Raw genomic sequence first — 24466 nt, 5'->3', positions numbered from 1 at the left:
TGGTACCGCTAACATTCTGAAGGATTCATTTTTCTTAGTTCCTTCCATAAACTTACTTAAATAACTACTTACTGAAAGGCTGTTCCAAGCCATCCATTGTCGCAGATGCTGGGTACACAGAAGTGGACAAAGCTGACAAAACTCTGGGATCACATCTAAAAATAGACACAATTCCTCTCCCTGCATCTAGGATCTTGTGAAGTAATGCTACAGGTCCTACTAGCAAGAGGTAGAATCTAATTTTTTTAACCTTTTAAATCTGGGCTGGCTAATTGAACTGTCTACTGGAAACATGAATCGTATTTTATGCACTGGACCCCTGTTGTACTTAAAACTCTGTGAACCGTACTGTTAAGCGTAGGCTAGCACCTGGAGAATAAGACATCACACAGAAAAGGAGATAGCAGCAGCAGTCAGACTGTTTTCTCCTGAGCTACTTTGATGAAAGCAGATGATGACTGAGTGAGCTTCAGGCAAGACCAACCAAGCGTGCTCCAGACCAGAGGGCCTTCTCTGCTGCACCTGGCCCAGATTTCCAAACCAGGAGACTGTGAAGTAACAAGTAACCTTTGAGAGCGGCTTAGTGTTTGGGAATTATCTTGTGATGGGGAGAAGGCTGGGTGGGGCAGTTTTACGTATCTCTTGTCTATATGCACATCTAAGTATGAACTTTTGGGAAATCTGCTGGAAATTTTTTCAAAAAGGAGTACTTAGTACGCACAGGGTTTGATTCTCAGCACAGAAGAGAGCTCTCTGAGGGGAATATTTGAATGAATCGAGGGCTGGAAGCGTGGCAAAATCGGGAGAGCATCTATTTTAGAGAGAGGACCCAGAGGGGCACATTTTGTACATTCTTGGGGAGAGGAGAGAGCCAGTTGTGAACTGAGGGAGAAAAGGGGTGAGAAATGAAACCGAAGAGCCAGCAGGGAGCCAGTGATCAGCACAAAGATGGAACAATGACCCGTGATTTCAGAATGAAAGGATGTGTTGAGACACTACGGGCGCCCAAGAACCACCTGTGCTTGCTCGGACCAAAGAGAGGAAATGAGCCAGGAAAGCAGGATGAGCAGGGCCAGCCATCTGGAGAAGTGTGAAGGTGTGATGTGTGTTGGGGTGTGTGGGGGCTGGGAGGTGAAAAAACTGAGAAAAAGCATGCAAAAGATAATGGGAAAATAAGTTTCTCTCTTTGCCATTAGTTTTTGGCTCCCCATGCACAAATCATCAAGTTGGTAGATAATCTTCCAGGAAACTAAAGTCCCTTACCAGCTGTTCCTCTTAGACATGCTTCTGCCTTCTTCCCTCTCATGTCTTCTGCACTGAGCGGTATGTAACCAGGGCCATAGCTTTTAATTTTAGCCCGGGAATAAACTAATTAGGAAGATAAGTCTGTTGATATATGAGAGAATCAACCATTTTTCTCTTTTTAAAGTCAACTTGAATTAAACAAACAAACAAACAAACAAACAAACACCCTCAAGCCACAGAACTCCATAAGGGATTACATCAAGTTTTCTGTGTTGTTTTCAGGGTGAAAATTATAAACAGGAGCAATGAGCATAATACACATAATAGGGAGTTTGTGTGTAACAGAGGTTTAGTTCTGCATGGCCAGCTTCATTTTTCAAAGAATATTATGAGTGTGAACCAGACACAATATAGGTTTGTGACTAATTTACTACCCAAAGTCCTGATGCTGTTTTTCTAAAAATACCTTGGCATTTTCTGGTGCTATGGGCCAGTCAGCTCCAAGCAGCATATGCAAGTTAAGGGAGTGCATTAAGTAATTTCTGGGAGCTTGTACCAAGGGTTAGATGCAGAGATGCATTTTCAAGTAAAGAGGCAAGGCAGGAACGACTCCGAATGCCTAGTAGAAGTTAAATGTAAAGTTATAGCAAAACCTCAGGCAGCAAGGAGAGGGTTGACGGGTAGTTTTAGGGAGAAAATGGGGGGACTAGTCAACAGAACCTTTTATATTCTTCATTCAATACCCAACAGATAAGATTTATATAAGGAGCCAAAAGGACTGGTGGTTTTCTAGGAAAGAAGGTATAAACGAACTTTGGTCTTTATCAGTGGTTGAGGAATGTTAATGAAGAGTCAGTACAGAGAGAAGCAAGGATTTTCAATCTCAGTCCTCAGTGGAGAGGAGGTTTGGGCAGCTTCTGAAGGGTAGAAGAGTTGTGACTGGACCGGCACTGTGTCCCTCATACTGCAAGCTCGCCATCCTGTACGTGGTTTCAGTTTGTAAAGGTGGTGGAGACTATGCTTTCCACAGAACTTCCTGTGATGATTGGCATATCTGTATCCATACCACCCATCGAATATCTAAATTAAGACTAATTTAAAATTGTATTTGGCTTCTCTTGGGGTGAATGATAGAGACTGAACCCAGGCCTTATTATGCATGCTGACTAAATGTTCTAACACTGAACTAAATTGTTAAAAAACAAACAAACAAAAACAAAAACAAACAAAACAACAACAAAACATTAATTGGAAAGGCTGGAGAGATGATTGAAGAGGGCCTGGGTTGTGTTTCCAGAATCCACTCTGGGCTCACAACTGCCTGTAACTCCAGTTCCAGGCCCTCTTCTGGTCCCCAAGGACTCCAGAACACATGGGGTGTAAGCATACATGGAGGTACATAAACATACACATTAATTTTTTTAAATAAAAAGTCACGAAGGGTGGTGGTGCATGCTTTTACTCCTAGCACTTGGGAGGCAGAGGCAGGTGGATCTCAGTGGGTTTGAGGCTAGCCTAGCCTAGTTTAGTGAGCTCCAGGACAGCCAATAATATCCAGAGAGATCAAGTCTCAAATAAATCCCAGCCAAAAATAATTTGAGTAGTTGTCCTAGTTAGGGCTTCTAATTGCTGTGATGAGACACCAAAATCAAGTTGGGTAGGAAGGGTTTATTTGGCTCGCACTTTTATATAGTAGTCTGCCATTGAAGGATGTTAGGATAGCAACTCAAGAGAGGCCGGAACAAGGAGGTAGGAGCTGATGCAGAGGCCATGGAGGGATGCTGCTTACTGGCTTGCTCAGCCTGCTTTCTTATAGAACCCAGGACAATCAGCCCAGGGAAGGCCCCACCCACAATGGGCTGGGCCCTCTGCCATCAATCACTAATTAAGAAAATTCCCTACAGCTGGATCTCATAGAAGCATTTTCTCCATTAAGATTCTTTTATTCAGCTGACTTTATTTGTGTCCAGTTGACATAAAACTATACAGTCCCATAGTTGTATGTACTCAGTGGCCATAAACCCTACTGGCAAGGAAAATTCAACATTATTTGCATTAATGGGGAGTCAGGGATTTCATGAAAGCAGAGACTTCACCTGTTTTATTATGGGCCCTAAAACAGAGTGTGATGCAGGGTAAGTGCTGTTGATTACACTAAAATGGCTGAGCAAGACAGTTAATCACACTTGAAATTCTTAAGGCAATGTTTGTTCTCAAAATTTTACTAAATTACTATACCATCTTGGTTCCCATTCTGGGGACAGTTTTGTTTGGCCCAAGATGAATTACAGAAAATTATTATTATTATTATTATTTTGAAAGACATTTGCTGAGGGCAATGACAGTGAGTCTCCATTCTCAGGTCTTAGTGGTATATATATTTTTGAAATGTTTATATCCAATTAATGCTGAAAAATTAAGTCAATTCATTAGAAATGCTGTCACTCTTTAGAGCACTATGGGTCAGTTTTTAAAATAGATTTATATATTTTTATTTTACATGTATGAGTGTTTGGCCTGCTTATATGTATGTGTACCATATGTATGTGGTGTGTGTGGAGGCCAGAAGACAGTGTTGGAATTACAGATAGCTGTAAGCCATTATGTGTGTGCTTGGGACTGAAGATGGATCCTCTACAAGAACTAAGCCATTGCTCTTAGTTGCTGAGTGGTGTCCCCACCCAACTCCTCACTCATATTCTTAGCATGTGAATACAGCCACAATAACTGAATACCCATTGTATGCCAGGCTCAAAATTAGGCACTTTGTAATTACCACTTCTAACCCCATATTACCAATGAGGGAACTGATACTCAGGGATATTCACTTTATTTGTCCTAAACCCACTTTCTAAGGAGTTGGGCTGCATGTCCTACTAAAGTTGATGTTCTTTTTGCTACACTATCCTGACCCAAGCACTGAAACTGCATTTTTCTCAAGGGACCCAAGAGAATAAGAATATAGAAAAGCAATAAAGTTCACTGAAAATTGCTCATTTTGTAAATGTATAACTAAGGGGAAAATGACCCATTATAATAGCAGGCTCTGTGTTCCATGAGCCCCAGTTTCATTACGAAAATCACCAAAGCACAGGGCTGCCCGACGGAAGAAGTTGGTATTTATCCCTCATGATGGATTGCCTCACACAGGTAATAAATATGAGAGTTTTGTGGGGGATGATGACTGAGAAGAAAGATAAGAGTTACACTTGGGAGGCCGAGAACAGGGTGGATAATTACGATGGGAAGTTTATTTATGTCGCCACTTTGGGCTTTTATGGGAAATCCTAAAAGCTACATCTCTGGAGCTGGAAAGTTGGCAGGAAGACAAGAGAAAACGTCCTGTTTCCATCTAAGGGGGTTAGTAACATGGTGGTCATGGGAGTCGTTTGCTTTCAGGGAGTGATTGAACCTGGTGCATTGTGATCATGGGGGAGGAACAAACCTCTCCTACTTCACCTTGGCTGACCCGCAGCACCTGCGAGGAAGGGCAATATCTGACTTCATTTCCACCAGGACTTAGCAAATATGCCAGTAAGTATGTGAAGTCACACCCTGCACAGCATTACTGAAGAACTAGGGCATGAAAAAAGAGAGAGAGAGAGAGAGAGAGAGAGAGACCTTAAGCCCTTGGGCTCAATTCCTTCTTTTGAGTGAACTAAAGAGGAAGTCCAGGAACTGGAATGAGTAGCCTAAGGACTTCAAGTCGGTGTGGAGAACAAAAACTCATTCTTTAATGAACAATGCAACTCTGCCCTTTGGCTCCAAACCACCTGTAATCCTTTCTCCCCATTGCTTTACTCATCTCCCATGGCCTTTAGTTTTCACAATCCTTTCTCTGGAGTCACAGTATTCCATGGGTTCAAGCACTGCTGATAAGCCTGTCTGCTCTTTGTTACCATTGTGACCCCCTTTACACCTAGCAGGTCTTGGTTGCTTATAGACTCGGATGGTGTGGGAGCCTGCTGAGAAATATGGATAGTGATAATAGGACATGTTTTTGCCACAGAGAAACTCTAGGACATTTCTAGAAATTCTAGTTTGGACAGAGTTGTTAAGTAACAAAGCTGGCTGTGGTAACAGACATCTTTAATGTCACATTTAACAACTATTGAGTGTATTGAATAAAAATGGTTCCCATAGGCCCGCAGAAAGTGGCACTAGTCGTAGGTCTGGTCTTGTTGGAATAGGTGAGGTTTGTTGGAGGAAGTATGTCACTAGGAGGCAGGCTTTAAGGTTTCAAATGTTTAAGCCAGGCCAGTGTCTCTCTCTTCTCTCTCTCTCGCACCCCTTCTCTCTCTCCCTGATGCCTCTTCAATTAATGTTCTCCTTTATAAGAGTTGCTGTGCTCATGGTGTCTCTTCACAGCAACAGAACACTAATTAAGACAAGTGCTTACCAGGGACTAGGTTTAATGTCAAAACATTTTACAGCCATCCTCTCTCTTAATTCTTTGGTTATACCTACAAGGTGGCTGCTGATGTTTTCAACCACTGCTGAATAAGGAAATAAGGATGTTAAGCAGAGAGGGCTTAATGTTTTGACCAAGGCCATTAAGGTGGCACATGCCTTTAATCCCAGCACTTTGGGAGGCTGAGCAGCCAGATCTCTGTGAGTTCCAGTCCAGCCTGGTCTACAAAGGAAGTCCAGGACAGCCAGGGCTACACAGAGAAGCCTTGTCTTGAAAACAAAACAAAAGAAAAAAATGCTTTGCATTTGCATTTTCCCTTACTGCATTCAGGGCCTTGTACCAATAGAGCACTAGAATTTCTTTGCTCATCCTTCTCTAGGGAACTCTAGCAATCTCCGAGAACTGGATGCTAGAGTGATGAAGTCCAGGGTCCCTAGTGCTGCCCGGATCTTCTAGGGTCTTTCAGTGGGCCTCTCCCTCCTAAGACGCCTTTTATCCATTGTTCTCTGACCCTGAAGGAGCGTGTTAGTGTAAAAATATAGAAGCAGAGTGCTTCAGGTGATGAATAACCATTACCTATTGAGAATGGATTTAGGGGAGACTCCAGGGCCAACATTTATCCTCCCAAGACAGTCTGTAACTATTCTTCAAAATCTACCATTAGCTCCACAGCCCAGGTTAAGCTCTGCTGTTTCTCACACTACCTTTAAAACACTATCTTAGGTTCAGTTCTAATTCAGAAGCCAGCAGGGTCATAAAAGATTGCTTAGTGTTCGTTGGTTGAGGTACACTTTCCCACCAAAGCCATGTTATAAACATTGGTTAGATTTCTATTCTGGTCCACAAATCCTTACCTTCTTAGCCCTAATGTACCTGTCACTTGGTACCAGTGTTACCGTGGTGCTGTTTCAGCTCCATTGAACTCCTGACTGAAACTGTTACACTAGGAAAATGCAATGAGCTTCGCTCGAATGCCAAACGCTTCCTCTAAGTTGCCTGTGGACTAACTTCCTGTTCTTCCATAAGAGTGACAATAGCCATCTTTTCCCCTCACCCAGAAAATGCGCCGTGAGTGGCATTCGAAAGCTGCCGCTGCTGTGTGGAACTATGAAATATTCAGAGAGACAATGTTTAGCGGAAGATAACCCAAAAGCTAGGTACACTGTCTAATCTACGAATCAGAAAACCCACAGATACCTGCTTTATAGTCCAAAACTACAGAATTTGATCCTCAGAAAGAAAAGAATTTGTACACACACACACCAGAAAGAGGGGAAGGGGGAACATTCCATTGTTGTTTAGTAGCAAAATCTAAAAAACGTGTCCACCAGCAGACAAATTAGGCTCACAACTAAAATGGAATAATATGCTGTGTTTTGTTTGGTTTTGCCACTGTGACCATGAGATGGAAGATAAACCCTTCCCCCCTAACATTGTCTGTTTATCTTGCCTCCACTTTTGGAGGCTGTAGTCCACTATGGCAGCTTAGACTCTGCGCATATGGGCAGACCAACTCTCAGAGAGAGAGACTGAAGCAGGCTGGGGTGTAGCTCTTAAGACCTACTCCTCAGTGATTCCCCTCCTCCAGCGAAGCTCCCACCTCCTTAAGATTCCACAGCCTTCTGAACACCATCACTAACTGGGGACCAATTGTTCGATCATGTGCGTCTTCCGTGGGCATTCCTCGTTGAGTCCTCAACAATGCAGCTATCAACAATTCCAGTTATTACTGTGTCCTCAGGCTTCATATGTGTATGAAGTATGGTGTCACAGTACCGTGGGAGAACATGCGTGTTGCAGGTAGATTTTGTACAGTAGCTTCAGCAACAGCTGAGAGCAGATAAATGATTGTCGGGAGGCTGGCATTCTCTGTGACCGTGTGACGTGGAGTTGAAGTGAACACAGAGAAGCAGACAAAATGAATCAGGCCAGGGGAAAACGACAGAGGCTTCAACATGGAAGCAGAGCTTTAACCTGTAGGCAGTTCAGATCTCATTTTCTCTGTCCCCTGACTGCATATGCGCTGCTTGCTCTTCCGAGTTTTGAAGTTTCTATTCAGACTTCCGAGTTTTGAAGTTTTGCTTCTAGCAGAATCAGAAGTAAGAATGAGATGGAGGAAAACAGAATATTCCCAAGGACCAATTTCTCCACATGTGCTTTCGTGTGACTTAAAGTGAATCTTCTTCACCTGTGACCATAACTCCCAGCATATCTGAATCATTTATGGTCAGAATGTCTCTGATGTGGAGATTAAGAAGTAATATTTCTCACTCACCCCACCAAACAACAACAGCACCACACACAAACATAGAAACACACACATAGACATACACACACACAATGGGGTAGAGCAGGCATTTAAAGATCTAGAGAGAACTTTCGTTCTGTAGCTAAGGAATTGCTGAAACAGAGATGACTCCTGGTTGAAGGAGCCCACTAAGCCATTTATGCTGTAAACGAGGACAGGCTAATCAGAACATTCTCTTATATCCATTGTCCATAGCTTGGCAGAAGAGCCCAAGCAACCTGCCAAGCAGACAGTGCAGCACAATGCTGTTAGGTGATTTATGTCTTGTTGAACAGTCATTTCCCAGTTCTGTGGGAGCATCAGCGTCACCTGCCTTTTTCTGCGCGTTGATAACAAAAGGAGCATCGTCAACACGCTGAGCATTAATACCTCATCAGCATCCACCTCGTGACCACCCGGGTACAGTGAGTGCTCCTGTTCCAGGCACTCTTCTTAAAAGCTTTCTGGCCATTATGTCATTTCATCTGAGCAACAGCCCTATGAGGTAGGTTTTATTATTACCTTTGCATAACAGACAGGGGAACTGAGCCAGGCCTCTGACGATTGGACTCTCCATACCATGCTTTCTGTCAACTTTGGAAGATAATTATCACCATATATATTTTAGGGCACCAACCTACTATCTGAGATCTAACAGCAATAAATACAAAGTAACACATTTGTTTTCCTCCAAATCCTTTTCCTCAGTCTATGCCGATGGGGTGGGAAGAGCCTATCAGTCATTTTTAGCTAATCGTGAGTCACCTGAGTCCATAGTGTGATGTGGCTGTGAAACAAGTCTCCCCCTGGTTGAGTAGATGACCTGCATGATAATGCCATGAAGTGCCAGGTCTGTCATTACCCATTGCTTAAAAACCAGAAGCAGCGGGAATATTTTTGCCTCGGATGAAATCTGCATGCACCGTCTAATCTGATCCTAACAACAGCTATGAGAGGTAAGTGCTCTGTCTTCCTCAGAAGCGAAAGTAAGGCTTGAGGTGCCCGAACGCTTGCTCTAGGTTGAGCAATTGAGGAAAGTGGAACAGCGGTTTCCCAGCAAGCTGCCTCTAAGCCAGGGCCCATATAATTCTGGTCTACAGGCAACTGCAAAGCAAGTTTAGAATGTTTCCAAAGAAAACGAGACTTCAGGAGAAAAAAAGTCCACTGTGATTTCTTCTAGTGCGACTGTCATATAGATACACCTTGTTGCATCTGTGTGGGTATTGTTTTTCCTATATGTTTTCTTTATTATAGGAATTTGCACAGACCTTTGTTGCCTACTTGATTTAATAGACATTAAGTATTGGTTGTGGTGGCACATGTCTTTAATCCCAGCATTTAGAAGAAAGAAGCAGGTGAATCTGAGTTCTAGGGTAGCCTGGTTATATATAGTTCTACGTCAGCCAAGCTTACACTGTGAGACCTTGTCTCAGAAAAGTGAAAAAAAATTGCCAGGGTTGTTGGTTCATGACTGTAATCCCAGCATTTGGGAAACAGAGGCAGGTGAATCTGTGAGTTCAAGACCATCCTGGTCTACATAGCAAGTTCTAGATCAGCCAGGGCTACATAGTGAGACCCTGTCTCAAAAATAAAATAAATCATAGAGCAAAGAAAAGCTGTAAGCAGTATTAGCATTTATTCATAGCTTCCGGAGCTTCACAACATCTGCCTATTGCAAAGGCCGGGGCCTGCTAGGTCACCAGGGCATCTATGTGCCTCAGCTAATTGTCCATCCACTTTATTCACGTAAGTTGCCTCCCTGTCTTCACGGAACAACAGGCAATACCGTCTTCTGTCTACGCCCAGTGAGCAGTAAGTAGAGCAAGTTGAACATTTAACCCGAGATGCCCATAAGACAGAGGTGAGTTTCTCAGCTGTGGAAGTAGCCAAAGCTTGAATCTTTAAGAGAGTACTTGTTAGGTAAAGAGACTAAGATAGAAAACATATGATGTTAAAATTCTGGCTCACTTACAAGGTCTTTCATATGTGCCTTCAGGTTTCAAATCATAGCTGGATCACTTTTTTTGCAGGAGTATTTTCATTCAGGAGAGCAGTGCCTGTTAAATGGGAAAGGGAATTCACTGTGCTGTGTTTGCCTTCTATTCTCCACTGAACATGTATCATTGTGGGTTTTTTTTTTTTTCTGTTGTTGTTTTGAGATGGGATCTCTCTACATAGCCCTGACTGTCCAGTAACTCATTATGTAGACCAGACTGGCCTTGAACTCACAGATTACCACATGCCTATATCTCCCAGGTGCTGGGATCAAAGGCATGTGCCATCACCCCCAGTGACAAATCATTGTCTTTGTGATAAAGAATATGTTAGAAAGGCAGTTGAGAGTAGCCAGATATTTAACTCAATCAGGAGTTTCTTTGTCTATAAGAAGTTGGATATTATTTTCTGCCAGTTAATTTTCCTGTAAGCAATTGGAATGTTCTCGTGTATGAGTGTGGACATTTACAAATAATGTTTGAATTCCTAGAGAAAAGGGTTTTTTTTTTTTTAACAAAGCTAATACTGACACTTTTGAAGGCTTTGGAGAGATGCTTAGGAAGTTAATGTATTAAATAAAAACGAGAACTGTCAGGCCACTAAATGGATTTCTTGTTTATAACATTTCAATGGAGAAATGCTGTGTATGATATTGTTTCCAACGGAATCATATGTAATAGTTTTCAATACATAAAATTTAAAATTTTACCCGCATTTATAAATAAAATATGACAAAAATGTTTATCATAAATACAATACTTTGCATTTTTATTGTACGTCTCCAGGCTCCACACCACTACTGCATAACAATCTTCTGTGAGACATACTCAGTTAACAAACATGCGATTGCAATGTTCTGTTTTGTGCCAGAGCAATTTGTATTGGTGTCACATGGCACTGAGTGGGCAGTCCCATCTTTTGCACAAAAGACAGCTCTTTCATTATTGTTCATTCACAGGCATTAATGGAATATTTTGCTTGGTGGATTTTACTCAATTGAATATGTAAGGTTACCGCTAAGACTTTCATTGCCTGCAAACTCTCAGGAGCATACACAGGGCACCTTACAACTTGAGTCACAGCCCTTATGTTCTTGGAGGATTACTAAACGCCAGTGCCTGTGGAGCAAGGCAGGGAATGTAGTTGAACAAATGCGAAAAACAACAGTGCAAGCACAGCAATAAATGACAAACCACATTTGGCCTTAGCATTTGGGAGAGCAAATGCTGTATATTGACCCGTGTGTAATGGCATGTGGCACTCACTGTGTGGGGGGTGTGTGTGTACAGGAGCTTGGGTTCCAGAGGTTAAGCAGGCTCTGCCAATTACATGCACTGGTGTGGTATTTAGAAGTTGTGAGTGGGTTTTTTTTCTCAGTGTTGTATATGTGAAATAATATTGCAGAGTGTAGGAAGCTGCTGAAAAGCTTTGTAAAGTATATCAAAGTGCAGTGACACTCAGTGTCTATGAAATATTGGTTTCAGAATTCAGATACCCAAATCTGTGTGTGCCTAAGTCTTTTATACAAAATACAATAATATTCACATAAAACTTAGCCAATTCTTCTTTCCTGTATACTGAAGATCATTTTCTGATTATATAGATTATATAGTTGTTTTAGTTAGGGTTTCTATTGCTGTGAAGAGATACTAGAGCACAGCAACTCTTATAAAGGGAAACATTTAAATAGGGGCTGGCTTACAGTTTCAGAGGTTTAATCCATTACCATCATGGTGGGAAGCATCACAGAATGCATGCAGATATGTTGCTGGAGAAGAAGCTGAGAGTTCTACATCTGGATCCACAGGAAGCAGGAAGAGAACTCTGAGCCACTAGACCTGGCTTGAGCTTCTGAAACCTCAAAACCTACCCCTAGTGATGTACTTCCTCCAACAAAGCCACACTTCCTCCAATAAGGCCACACCTCCTTTAGCAAGGCCTCTTACTAGTGCCCCTCCCTATAAAACTATAGGGGCCACTTTTATTCCAAACCACCACGACAGTTATAGATCTACTTATCATACCTAATGCCAGGTAAATAGCTGGCATTAAATAAATAGCTATTATACTTTGTTATTAGGAAAATAATACCAAGAATGAATACATTTAATACAGCTGCATTTTTTTTTCTGAAAAATTTTAGCCTCTATAATTATAGCCCAAATGTGCACAGGCCATCTGCAAACAATATACTATGATATATAAATTGAGCTTGTGGACCTGCATTTAAAGTCCAAAGAAGAATATATATATTAGAATGCTCTTAGGAAGTACCCCTCTTGGGGGTCACGTAGCAGATGCCCCACATTTCAGATGTGTACATTACAACTCATAACAGTAGCAAAATTACAGTTATGAAGTGGCAACAAGATAATTTTATGGTGTGTGGGGAGGGTCACCCCAACATGAGGAACTGTAATAAAGGGTTGCAGCATCAGGAAGGTTGAGAACCACTGCCGTAGAGGTAAAGTGCCATTTTCATCACCTCAGGTCAAAGTAACATATCGTCAATATGAACGGTCATGCTGAGCTTGCTCACCTGTATGTGTTGGTGCTTGTTGGGGTTTTCCTTTACAAACTTACTCCTTGACATTTTGTATCTGGTGTCTGGACATCATCATGCATAGCTCCATCTTGGGATAGGAGTCCTTCTCTTTCAGAATGAAGCAAATGTGACCAGCTTGCTGCTTTTCTAATTGTTACTGAATTCAGCCATTTGTTTACGTCAGTATGAAGTAATGGATTTGAAAATTTTGAATTATCATTCAATATATTACTTCTTTTGCTGGTGGAGTTGAGGCAGAATATGAAGACAGAGAAAGTATGCAACATGGGAAGGGAAAAGAGCCCCTCACCCAGGAGCCTCATTGAAGCTGTTCACCAGCTGAGAAGCAGGAGCTTGAGCACAGCTAAGGACACTTGCACCAGGTGGTGGTGCCACACACCTTTAATCCCAGCACTCTGGAGACAGAGGCAGGTGTATCTGTGAGTCAGAGGCCAGCCTGGTCTACAGAGTAAGTTCCAGGACAGCCAGGGCTCCATAGAGAAACCCTGTCTTGAAAAAACAAAAACAAACAAACAAACAAAAACAACCACAAATGCTGTAAAGGCTGTAGACAGAGTTAATATTCATTTTATATATAGATTTCTTATGTTAAAGTTACAATTAGCTAGGCTTAAGTCCGGAATGTAAATAACCTTGGACATGGCCTTATTCCTCTCCCCATGTCCACTGGGAATCACAAGCAAGACTGTCAACTTTCTTTACAGTAAAGACATTTTATCCTCCTGAGTGCCCATTAGCTAAACTTTCACCTTATCAATTTTGATCCTGTCAGGATCTCCTCAGACCACCCTGTTCTCTCACTGAAAACAACCCTTTAAAGGTGGTAACTTTAAACTCCACTGAGAATAGTGCAAAAGAGGCACAACCCAAAGAGTGAACTTTCACTGTCTCTTGTGGGGCCTGAGCGCACACTTGGATCGGCCTTCTCTTTTGTTTCTTTCTCTCAGAGAAGCCCACACCTCGCTTATCAGTGTCTACTCTTTTTCTCGGCACTTCTCTTTCTCGCAACACTTTTCCTTATGCCTGTATTAAAATGCCTTTACTGAGCTCCAGCTCTTCTCACAGACTGGCTGTTCTTGAAAGTCTTTCCTGCACCAAAGACATAAATTCTAGTCTGGCATGAGTTAGGTCCCTAACTGTCTAGGTTACTCTCCACCTTCCTAATGCTGTGACCTTTTAATACAGTTCCTCATGTTGTGGTGACCCTCAACCGTAAAATTATTTTCATTGCTACTTCATAACTGTAACTGTGCTACTGTTATAGAACATAACATAAATATTGGATATGTAGAATATCTGATATTTGACCCCTGTGAAGCGGTCATTCAACCTCCCAGAGAGGTTGTGATCCACAGATTGAGAACCACTGGTCTCTGTGACCTCTTCAACCTGCTGTGGGTGACAGGGAGATCTGAGCCTCTTTTTTTTTTCCCCATCCAGAATGCCAACAGAATCTGTTCAGTTCTATCTCCTGTGAGCTCTTTCATTTGACTATTGTGTCCCTTGTCATGTCCCAATATCCTGTTTCTGTTTAGTGAGGTTTTATTTGTGTGTGCTCTTGGGTAGCTCCTTACTTTCTTCTTCTGCTACAACACATTTCAGATTTAACTGATATATTCCCTGCCTCAGGTCTAGAATTAGCCATTGACCAATTGATTTTTTTAAATTTTTATTTATTTATTCACTTTTTATCCCGAACATAGTCTCCTCCTTCCTCTCCTCCCAGTCCTATCCTTCTACCCTGTTCCTCCATTTCCCCACTCCCCTTCTCCTCAGAAAAGGAGAAAACCCCTGTATCAACCCATCCCAGCACATGAAATCATATCAGGACTAAGTTCATCTTCTTCCCTTGAGACCAGACAAGGCAGCCCAGCTAGGAAAAAGATACCCAAAAACAGGCAACAGAGTCCACATCAGAGATAGCCCCTGTTCCACTTGCAAGGAGACCCACATGAAGACCAGGCTGCCCATCAGCTACATATGCCTTGTTAGAGTAGATGTGGCTTTGTTGGAAAAAGTGGGTTACTGAGGTTGAGCTTTGAGGTCTCAGATGTTCAAGCCGTGCAGTGTGTCAATTCTCTTCTTGTGGATGTAGAACTCCCAGCTACCTCTCCAGCACGAACGCCTGCATGCTGCAATGTTTCCTGCCATGAGGACACTGTATTAAACCTCTGAACTGTAAACCAGACCCAATTAAATGTTTTCCTTTTTAAGAGTTGCCATGGTCATGGTGTCTCTTCACAGCAATAGAAATGTGAACTAAGACAACCCCAAATCTGAATATTTTGAGATTCCAAATCCTCTGGAAGATTAAGATGAAGACCCTGCAAGAGTTGAGGGGCTTGCAGAAGTTCAGGCAGCTGGCAGGTTCCTGGACTCGGGGCCCTTGAGAGAGGCCCTTGGTCAGTCATAGTGTGTGGTCAGCTGCCACTCACCTGACTGACTGCTGAAGCTGCCTCCTTCTCTGCATTCACCGCTGGGAAAGCCAGAGCTGTAGCATTTCACAGAACTAGGCTAGCAGATAGGGCCCTGCCCGAGTCTGTTTTGAGTATTTGATAGTCTCTGTGGGGTGGAGTTCAGTTGGTAGGCACACAAGGCTGAGGTTTTGGCTTCAGTGCTGAAAGAAGCAAAAGAAAAGATTCTGCTGATATCCTTAACCATCACGGGCTGCCTAAGATGCTGGGGACCCACCTGCTGCTTTGATATCATTGTGCTCACCGACAAAGGGAACACTTGGGTTTTGGTGACTAGTTGTCATGGGTCAATGAGATTTGCATTCTGGGGTCCTTACCTCCGACTCTATGTCCCTGTGTCTGAGTGGGGACAGAGAGTCTCCTGGTGACATGTGTAGAGGCCAGTGCTGGGGGACTCTGCTTCCCTTTGCCTCTCCTGCCCATGTTCCACAGGGCTAGTGAGCAGCCGGCTGGAGGGAGCCCCGGACGCCACCTGCCTTGCTGCCTGAGATTAATAGAATCAAGTGAGGCAACAAAAACGCCATGACAGAACCTTATGCTTGCAATCCTCTCAGTGTCGCTTAGCCAAAAGAGCCCGTAAACAAAGCAAACAGAAGAAAACAGCTGGTTGCATAATCCAGTACTGTTCATGAGAATGAGAAAGGGCCAGGGGTCGGGGGGAGGGTCCTCCTTTCCACATTATAGGGAGTCTGCCGGTGGGAACTTTGAGTCACCCTCGTGTGTGTGTGTGTGTGTGTGTGTGTGTGTGTGTGTGTGTGTGTGTATAGTTGAAGCTCCAGCGTTCTTGGGAAAGGTTAGAACTGGATTCAACTGTAGTCCTTCCCTCTCCAAGGTGGCCGTCTTTGACCCTGAGAGCTATACTTCAAACAACTCAATTTCAGAGATTTCATAGCTCTTTATGAAACCAGGAGCACATTGTGTTTCCCCTGATCCGAGAGAAAAGAGACCAAGGCACTGACTACACACACTCTGTCCAGTGTGGTCGGGGCTGGAGGATGCAGGAGAGGTTGACCTTGGGTGAAGTTTATCTCTGCAGGTAAGCAGCACTCACTGGTTCTTGAGGAACTTCACATCTTGCCCTTAAGGAAGGAAAGGTAGTTGTGTGTTCTTTCCCAAGACAACGGTGCAGGCACTTCAACATGTCCCCAATCACTGGAGTCTGAGGAGGAAGACAACAAATGGGAGGAAAATGTGTCAATGGTTACGACAGAGGAATAGGTTATTGGCTTCTCTTTTGAACTCCCTGCTTACCCTTTTCCAGGAATTATATTCCCATCCCAGATAGCAAATGGGCCAAAGGTTTATAGCACACATGCTAGGCTGCAGGTCTTGGGTGGAGGAGTGGGCCTGGCTACGAGGACTGTGTTCAGAGCTAAATGGGCCTGGCATGGGTGAGAATGTGGGAGAACCAGAGGTGGACAGAGTCCAGGGTGAAATTATCGCAATGTGAAATATCCCCCTTAAGTCTCAATGTTCGGTTCTGTATATTAGAGTTATAGAATGAACACTTGATGCCATTTATCAAATATCTGCAGTCCTATACAAACATTACTATCCCTGTTATATGGATGGAAAAAAAAAATGGGATGGCATGATGGTGCATGCCTTTAATTTCAGCACTGGGGAGGCAGAGGCAGGAGTTCTGAGAATTGAAGGCCAACCTAATCTGTATAGTGAGTTCTAGGACAGCCAGGGCTACAAAGTGAGACCCTTGTCTCAGGCAAAACAAAACAAAAACATAAGGATGGAGGAATGGGCAATGGGAAAGCCAGTGCTGCAAACATCTGGTAGGGTGACACCGAAATGCTCAGGTCCAATGAAATCCCAGGTATGGCTTTTCCCTTAGGACAGTGGCTGCCCCTGCCTCAGCCTTACATCTTCTCCCTACACCTGAGCACTGCACTTTGCCTTGAGGAATTTTCTGTGTACAAGCTCCCTGGATATATACTCACAGCATTCTTCAAAATGGTTTTAACTACAAAGGGGGGGTGGGGAAGAAGAGAAAAGAAAGAAAAAAAAAACTTTTCAAACTTTTTTGTTGCTTTTGCAAAACATATCCCTTGAAGCCTGATAGTCTAATTTTAAGTTTCTAGTATATTAGTTAGATTCTCCCGCACCGTCATTATGTCCAGCTTCTGAGATAGGGAAGGAAACTAAGAAAAAACTCACTTGTAATATGAGAGTTCAAGTCCATCGTTAAGGAACCAGTAAACAAATGCTAGTGTTCTAACTGCATATAAAACTAATGAGGTAAAAAGCAAGTTCCAACACAGACAAAGACAGTGAAAAATACATAAAAGCAGTTTTCATTTTGTTTATGGAAACAGAATTACCGAGCAATGCTATCCCTGTGATGCATGTGTGGGCTCAAATGAACAGAGGGGATCCGAAAGAGGCCCTGAAAACCATCCTAACACCTTCCAGGAGATAAATGCAGACCAGGAACACGCCGAGAGAATTTAACCTCTGTCTGTATTGTTTTAACCAAGAGCAAAGGGAACATGCATATAACAAAGGAAAATATATTCATGTGTTTCTTAAGTAGGAAAAAGAAAATCAATTTTGAAAAGGTAAAATAATCTCGGGCCTAGGGATGTCCACAGCAGTTTCCCGGCTGGAGACTTCTCCTTATTCATGGCTATGCATGACCCTGCTCTGCATTTTCAGCATGCCCAGAGTCAGAACTGAAAGGCAAGTTTCCCTGGACTTGGTCACAGGAAGAGTTTGCTTTCCAGCCAGGGTGAAGGACGGTGCATGGAGGGCAGGCTCTGCTGCAGAGGAAGCAGGGCTGCAGGGTCCAAGCGGAGAGGAGCCTCACTGTGTGTGTGTGTGTGTGTGTGTGTGTGTGTGATATTCCTTAACTGGTGTTAAGTTCATTTGTGGTTTGTTACAGCAAAGGGTTCAGTCTCTGAAGGGGATCTTACCTGTCTTTTAAATTGCTCTTCTGGAGTCATATCCAAAGCCCTGTTCATTTACCCCTTTGGTAAAGATTCTGACAAATCAGGCAGCTAAAGCCTTTCCCAAACATCGAGCCATGAGAACTCCACTGCTCTGCTGACAGCACCTCTCCTTATTAATAACTTTAGCAACTTGTGAATCCTTAGGATCAAGAACAGAAGTCATCCTAGTGGAAATAAAGTGATGAAAATCAAAACCTGCTGCAGCTTGCATTTATCACCCAGGCCTGCCAGGGGACCAGGCCCGCCTGGACTTTCCACCCGGGGGACATGGCCATAAAAATAGCGTCTACTGCTCATGTGCGCTGGACTGACCTGCAGAGTCACACCACTTCAAGAGGGATCTCTATTAAATCTCTGGCCTTGGGGAAGTGGAGTAATTAGAAAATCGAGCAAAAGCCTTGGCTTGGTGGTCTACAGAAAAGCTGGGTGAAGGGATTGCAAATGATGCCCACAATCCCTCTTAGACCTGGATTTGGCTTTTTCTGGAACTGAGGAACTACTGTTGGGAGCGTCTCTTCTATATAAATGTGTTAACTATTTGATTTTATGATCACACTTGCGGAAAAGCAAGTGTGCAGTAGTACTGTTGGGTTTGACTGTGAAGTGTATTCTGAAGGCTTTCCTGTTTGAGGCTTGCTTGCTAACTGCAGGGGTCATGGGAGAGGCCACAGCCCGGAAGGACCCTGACTTCACTGTTGGATTCATGAAGCAGTGGTGATACTGAGAGGTGGGAAAAGTTAGGAGGTAAGGTCTAGTTGGAGGAAGTAGGCCACTGCCTTTCAAGATTCTCTCTCTCTCTCTCACACACAACACACACACAGAGTTCAGTTCATGTAACTTTTTCCTTCTCACATTACGTCAAGTATTTTGACTCACTGCTATAAAGCCAACTGACAATTTTACATTAAAATACTTTCTTTGACGTCAAAGTCCATTTGATTTGTTCTGATAACAATTTTTGTTGTTGTTGTTTTGAGACAAGGTTTCTCTGCATGGCCTTGGCTGTCCTGGACTTGCTTTGTAGACCAGGTTAGCCTCCAACGTACAGTGATCCGCCTGCCTCTGCTTCCCTGAGTGCTGGGACTAAAGGGTTTGTCACCCACCTAGTTCTGATAACATTTTTGTTGACTTCCTGTCTGCCATTGTGGGGCCTGGTCACAAGATAATGACAGCTCGTGAGGGCGCCATTTCTGCCTTTTTGTTTTCTCCTAGAAATAGACTTATCCCTGACTGCAAACTTTCTAGGAATTTATAATCTGGATCTTTTTTATTTTATTTTTTTACATTTTCTGGTGATATTTTTGTAGCCCTCTGCTCAGCAGAAAAGAAAGAAAAGAAAAAATCAAGGCAAAGGCAAAATTTAAAAATTAAGAGTTTGAATTTCAAAATGTTTCTTAAGCGAAAATGGAAAGGAACTGTGTCAGATGAACAATTGCTGTGTTCCACCCTCAGCTAGTGATAATTTGCATTAAGTCCTAGTATTTGAATACTATGCTCCTGTTGCAGGGCTGCTTATGTCAAGTAATATGCTGTGCTCATACAATCAGGTACAGTTGGGGCTGAGACTTATGATCACTCTACCTAGACCCCTGTTTCTGACCTCCTCAGAAACACAGAGCACAGTTTTGGGAGACATTCTTCAGAAGGCAGTCATGTCCAGGTCATGCTCAAACGGGTCACACAGTGGTCATACCATTGATGCTGACCTTCCTTCATCTCTTTTCTGTCTTACATATATGTGTTTAGACTGTGCTGTCTAAATATGCCACTAGGCTCACCCCCAGGTTAGTGTATAAGCTCCATAAAGTGAAGATCTTTCTTTCTTGTCCACTGTGTTCCTGGAATATAGCATGTGCTTAATAAACGCTGGTTGACCAGATGACTGAGAGTTCAAACCTGCCTGAATTGCAGAGAAGGAAAAACATCTCTCATCAGCCATTAATGGGTTCCGAGCTGAAAAGAGGCTGTGAAAGACAGAAAGACAGATTAATGAGGGGAAACATACCAATTCTATTTATTTAATCTTAGCTTTGTGTGACACAGAGCCTCTATAATGGAAGCGAAGGTCTATTATATGCCTAATTTTATGATTCAGTTTGATGAAAAGAAAGCAGCAATGGAGGAAATGGTGATGGGGTTAACAAGGTTCGTCTGTTCAGATTCTTCTCTGTGACCATTGTGTGTGTGTGTGTGTGTGTGTGTGTGTGTGTGTGTGTGTGTGTGTTGTTGTTTAAATCTCTGCTGCGCTGCTATAGGAAGGGCATCTTTTACATGAGGTCTGACCTGTTTTAGAGGAAGATAAGAAAAACCTAACCTAGGCAGCTGAATCTCTTCTGAGTTAGAGACCAGCCTGGTGAGTTCGAGGCCAGTCAGGAATACATAGTAAGACCCCATCTCAGCAATAACAAACGAACAAATCTATTCTGGCTCGATGTGGCAGCTGGTATTGTGAAATACCAGCGCTTAGGAATGCTTCGAAGCAAGAGTCTCACCATGAGTCCAGGCCAGCCTTGGTTACAAGATGGAATCTTGTCTCAAAATAACAAAGGTAAAACAATGAACAAACAGGATGGATAAAAAAATCCATCCTAGGCGTTATGACCTGTTCCCTAAGTGCCATGGTGATATACTTGGGGTCACATGACCGCCACTCCACACGATCTGCCCGGAAACCTAGTCTTTTCCTTTATTTACATTTAAGCTATTCTCTTCAAGGTTTAGAGATCTACGTGGAATAGGAGGCCAGAAAATTGTATGAGCCAGAGGTGGTAGATGATGCAAAACAAACAAACAAACAAACAAACAACCCCCCAAAACAAAAACAACAAACAAACAAAATAGTGTCATCCAGACACAATAGGACTGATGCGAAATGAACTCACAGAGATTTTGATAACAGGCATAGGACTTGCACAGATTTAAGCCCAAATGGGGTTCCAGCATTGACAGAAGTAAGTGGACAAGAGGGTCCCACTGCTAACCAAGAAGATGATACTGGCAAAAGGAAAGTCAGTTTTCTCCAACAGTGTCTCACTGGGTATACCAACCTTATGCCCAGCACCCAGGAGTATTTGGTCTTCATGAGTTTCCTTTTTTTTTTTTTAATTTTTTATATTGTATGTGTGTTTGTATGTGAGAGCATTTTGTTTCATTTTGACATGTTTTGTCTTACAGGGTTTTTTTAAAATTTGTTTAATTGTCTGAAGAGACAGAAAGAAAAAACATGGTGGTTACGGAGGTGGAGAGGAGTGGGAGGAGCTTGGGGAATGGAACACGTGATCAAAATACTTTGTATGAAAAAAAAACTAGATAAAAAGTTTTAAAAGTTGATATAACTCAGCCAATTTTAAGTTAAGGTAGTATGAGTCAGTGAGCATAAAGACTAGAGTCTAAGTTCTCAGGCTTCATCAATTTTGAGAAATTACCTTCTTTTGGCTTGGTCCCAAACCAAACCAAGCTAAACAAATGAAATGATAGCCTCCACCTGAAACATAAGAAATAACAGAAAAATAAACTACAGTCTCTGGTGGACAAATCATATGATTAACTAAGGTTGTGTCATTATCATAAGAGCTGTCATGGAACACCATAGAGCAAGGCTCACCACCAGCCTGTTACACAAGCAATATTACAGTAAGCAGCGAGCTCTGAGTCTGTCCATCATGAGGCACTTTCTGGAGAGAGCACTGAGGAAGCAGAAAGGAACAATGACTCAGCCATTATATCTGACTCATCTCTGACACAAAGCACTGCAGCTGCTGATTTTGGTCTCATAGGCATGACTGACATCACTGCTGCAACCACGGGACTCCTGTGTCCCCAGAGTGCTGCCCATCAAGGAGATGATACTGTCCAAAGAACTAGATGACATCGAAACTTCAGGAAATTTGAAGAGCTTTGTTAGATCAGCTATGTACTTGACCAAGTCTGGTAGACAAGACGTTAGAAGGTTAACATCAACATTTCCTTGTACATCAAAAGAGCAAGTGACAAACTGCCCAATCAGACAGTTCTGTTCAAAGTCTGTTCTGAGATGATGGAAAGCATCCTGAGGTCCTGACATCCTGGAACTATCTGCAAGTTCAAGACTCTGCCCATGGCTTCTGGGTGACACCGAGATGTTACTCTTTCATGTTCCAACCCATAAAATTACAGAGAAATTTGGAGGAAATATGATCTAATTCTGCTCCAGAGTGATATTTGGTAAGAAATACTTTGAGTTATTTTATTTTGTTTTATGGACATTTATTCACATAAGGTGAGCGTGTGTGTATGTGTGTGTTCCTATGTGGGCCACAGGTTGATGTCAGGTATCTTTCTTGATCACCTCTCTATCTTATGTTTGAGACAGAATCTCTTACTGCAGTAGTTCTCAGCCTGTGGGTTGTGACCCCTGTGGGCTGTCAAATGACCTTTCAGTGGGGTCTCCCAAGATCATCAGAAAATACAGGTATTTACATTATAATTTAAACAGCAGCAAAATTACAGTTATGAAGTAGCAGCGAAATAATCTTATGGTTGGGGCTCACCACAACATGAGGAACTGTATTTAAGGGTCTCAACATTAGGAAGGTTGAGACCATTGTATTACTGAACCTTGTGTTCATGATTCAGCAAAACCAGTTGGCAGGTAAAGTCCCCGGGATCCTCTTATCTCTGTCTCCTCAATGGTAGGATTATAACTGTGTGCTCTCATGCTCGAGTTTTTATGTGGATGCAGGAATCTGAATTAAGGTTCTCATGCTTGTGTGGCAAACACTTTACCAACTGAGCCACCTCTCTGGCTCCTACACATATAACTAGTGCAGTTGTATCTTTCAGTGAATACCATGCATCTGTGTGTATTTGACTCTTCCCAAACAGCCTTTTATAATAGCAGTCATCAAAAACGTGGTCCAACATTAACCAGACGGCAATGTTGCCAGATGCCTTTCACAGTCACCAGATCCTAACTGGGGATGATGATGCATGCTTCTGTACCATGAGTGAGGACATCCCCTCCTGAAGGTGGTTGGCCATGCTGTGCTTTCTTGGCTTACGGCACAGCCCGCACTGACTCTGTCAGGGATGGCTGGTGAAACTGCCTACATCAGCTTGAATCCCCGTGCTCATTACTTCATCATCCTCGGGCCTCTGCTTTTTTATTCAGAGTAGTTAGGGCATTGACACACTCGGGAATCACTGACATATATTTTGCATAAGGAGCCTCGTATTTTATTAATTAATTCATCAGGAGAAAATGTGCTTTGGTGACTGATTTTGGGGGAGGAAATTCAATGTCTCATTAGAGATCATAACCGTAGCTTAATGAAATTATGTATGTCAAACCTAATGACATTTGACATTACGGCGTGCAAGGTTCTCTCTAAATGGGATGTGACTTGGAGGATGACAAATCCAGGACCGTCTTTGTTCCACTTTCTCCTCAAACAGAAATGGGAGTTGATTGGGAATGTTGAAAGCTAAGAAACTCTGGAGCTTGCTGTTGCATTCTTAGTAGCTGGGGCAAGTCCATCTGTCTCTAAGTTATCTTGGTTAATATTATAACTTAGTGATTAAAAGAAAAGAAGGAGAGTTGGGTACAAACCATGCTTTTCTCAATTTAGCTTCCCAGAGGCCCTAGGGAAAAACAGTCTCTAAAGCAAACTATATGGCACATAAGGTTTGACCTAAAAATCAGTCTAGTCTCAGCTGATAGGCTAGAACAGAGAAATAAGAAAACTGGCTTGTATAAACACATCAAGGAATAGCATGTGGCCTGATTCCATACTGATATACCAACTTCCCAGCAGGTTTTGTTGTTGTTATTGTTGTTTTGGCTTTGACAGGGTTTCACTATACAGCTCTGACTGGCCAGGAACTAGCTAGGTAGACCAGATAGCCTGAAACTCACAGAGATCCATGCACCTCTGGCCACCAAGTACTGGGATTAAAGGTATGTCCACCACACGTGTTTCCCCAAAGGCTTAAAGGATACTTTCGGGTTTTGATTTTTTTTTTAATAGCTTATTGTTTTTGTCAATATTTAGACATTTTCTCACCAATATTTAGCCCTTCTTCCCTTTTCTTTTTATGTATGGGGATAACAAAGAACTAAAGTTTGCTGTGCAAAAGGCCAACCAGGAACCAGATAAAAAAGGAAGACAAAATTCAAGAAGTGGCCCTGCTACTTTGATTTAAATCAAGTCTGTGGTGGGGTTGCTTCATAATTAGGAAAAGTCATGAGGGTGTCCTCAATTATCTTCTACTTTTCCTTCTCTTAAATGGTTGTGAGTTCCTCTGAATTCAGGAGCTGGAGAGATGACTCAGTTGGGCCATTTATAAGCATGAGTTTGGATCTTCAACATCCAGGCAAAAAGCTGGGTAGGGCAGTGTATGAGGTCTGTAGCTCCAGAGCCGAGACAGAGGCAAGAGGATGCTAGGAACTTCCTGGCCAGTCTGCTTAGTCAGTGAGCTGCAGGTTCGGTAAGAGGTCCTGCCTCAAAGAGTAAGGTGAGAGTGAACAAAGAAGACACTTGACACTGACCT

General features: G+C 42.7%; 1 long non-coding RNA gene across 1 annotated transcript in view; it reads right to left on the bottom strand.

The window, feature by feature from the left end:
* Nucleotides 1-14202: 14202 nt before the first annotated feature.
* LOC132652316 (uncharacterized) overlaps nt 14203-24466 on the bottom strand; it is a 28700-nt gene continuing 18436 nt past the window's right edge. The window contains exons 2-4 of the long non-coding RNA XR_009589814.1: nt 16030-16137; nt 15296-15462; nt 14203-15121 (exon numbers count right to left, since the gene is read on the bottom strand). This is a non-coding gene — a long non-coding RNA (uncharacterized LOC132652316). The remainder of the gene's footprint in view (nt 15122-15295; nt 15463-16029; nt 16138-24466) is intronic.

This window comes from Meriones unguiculatus, chromosome 2 (genome assembly GCF_030254825.1).
Source record: "Meriones unguiculatus strain TT.TT164.6M chromosome 2, Bangor_MerUng_6.1, whole genome shotgun sequence".
Lineage (NCBI taxonomy): Eukaryota > Metazoa > Chordata > Mammalia > Rodentia > Muridae > Meriones > Meriones unguiculatus.
Note: the sequence above shows the minus strand (reverse complement) of the source record. Positions and strands in the feature narration are given on the sequence as shown.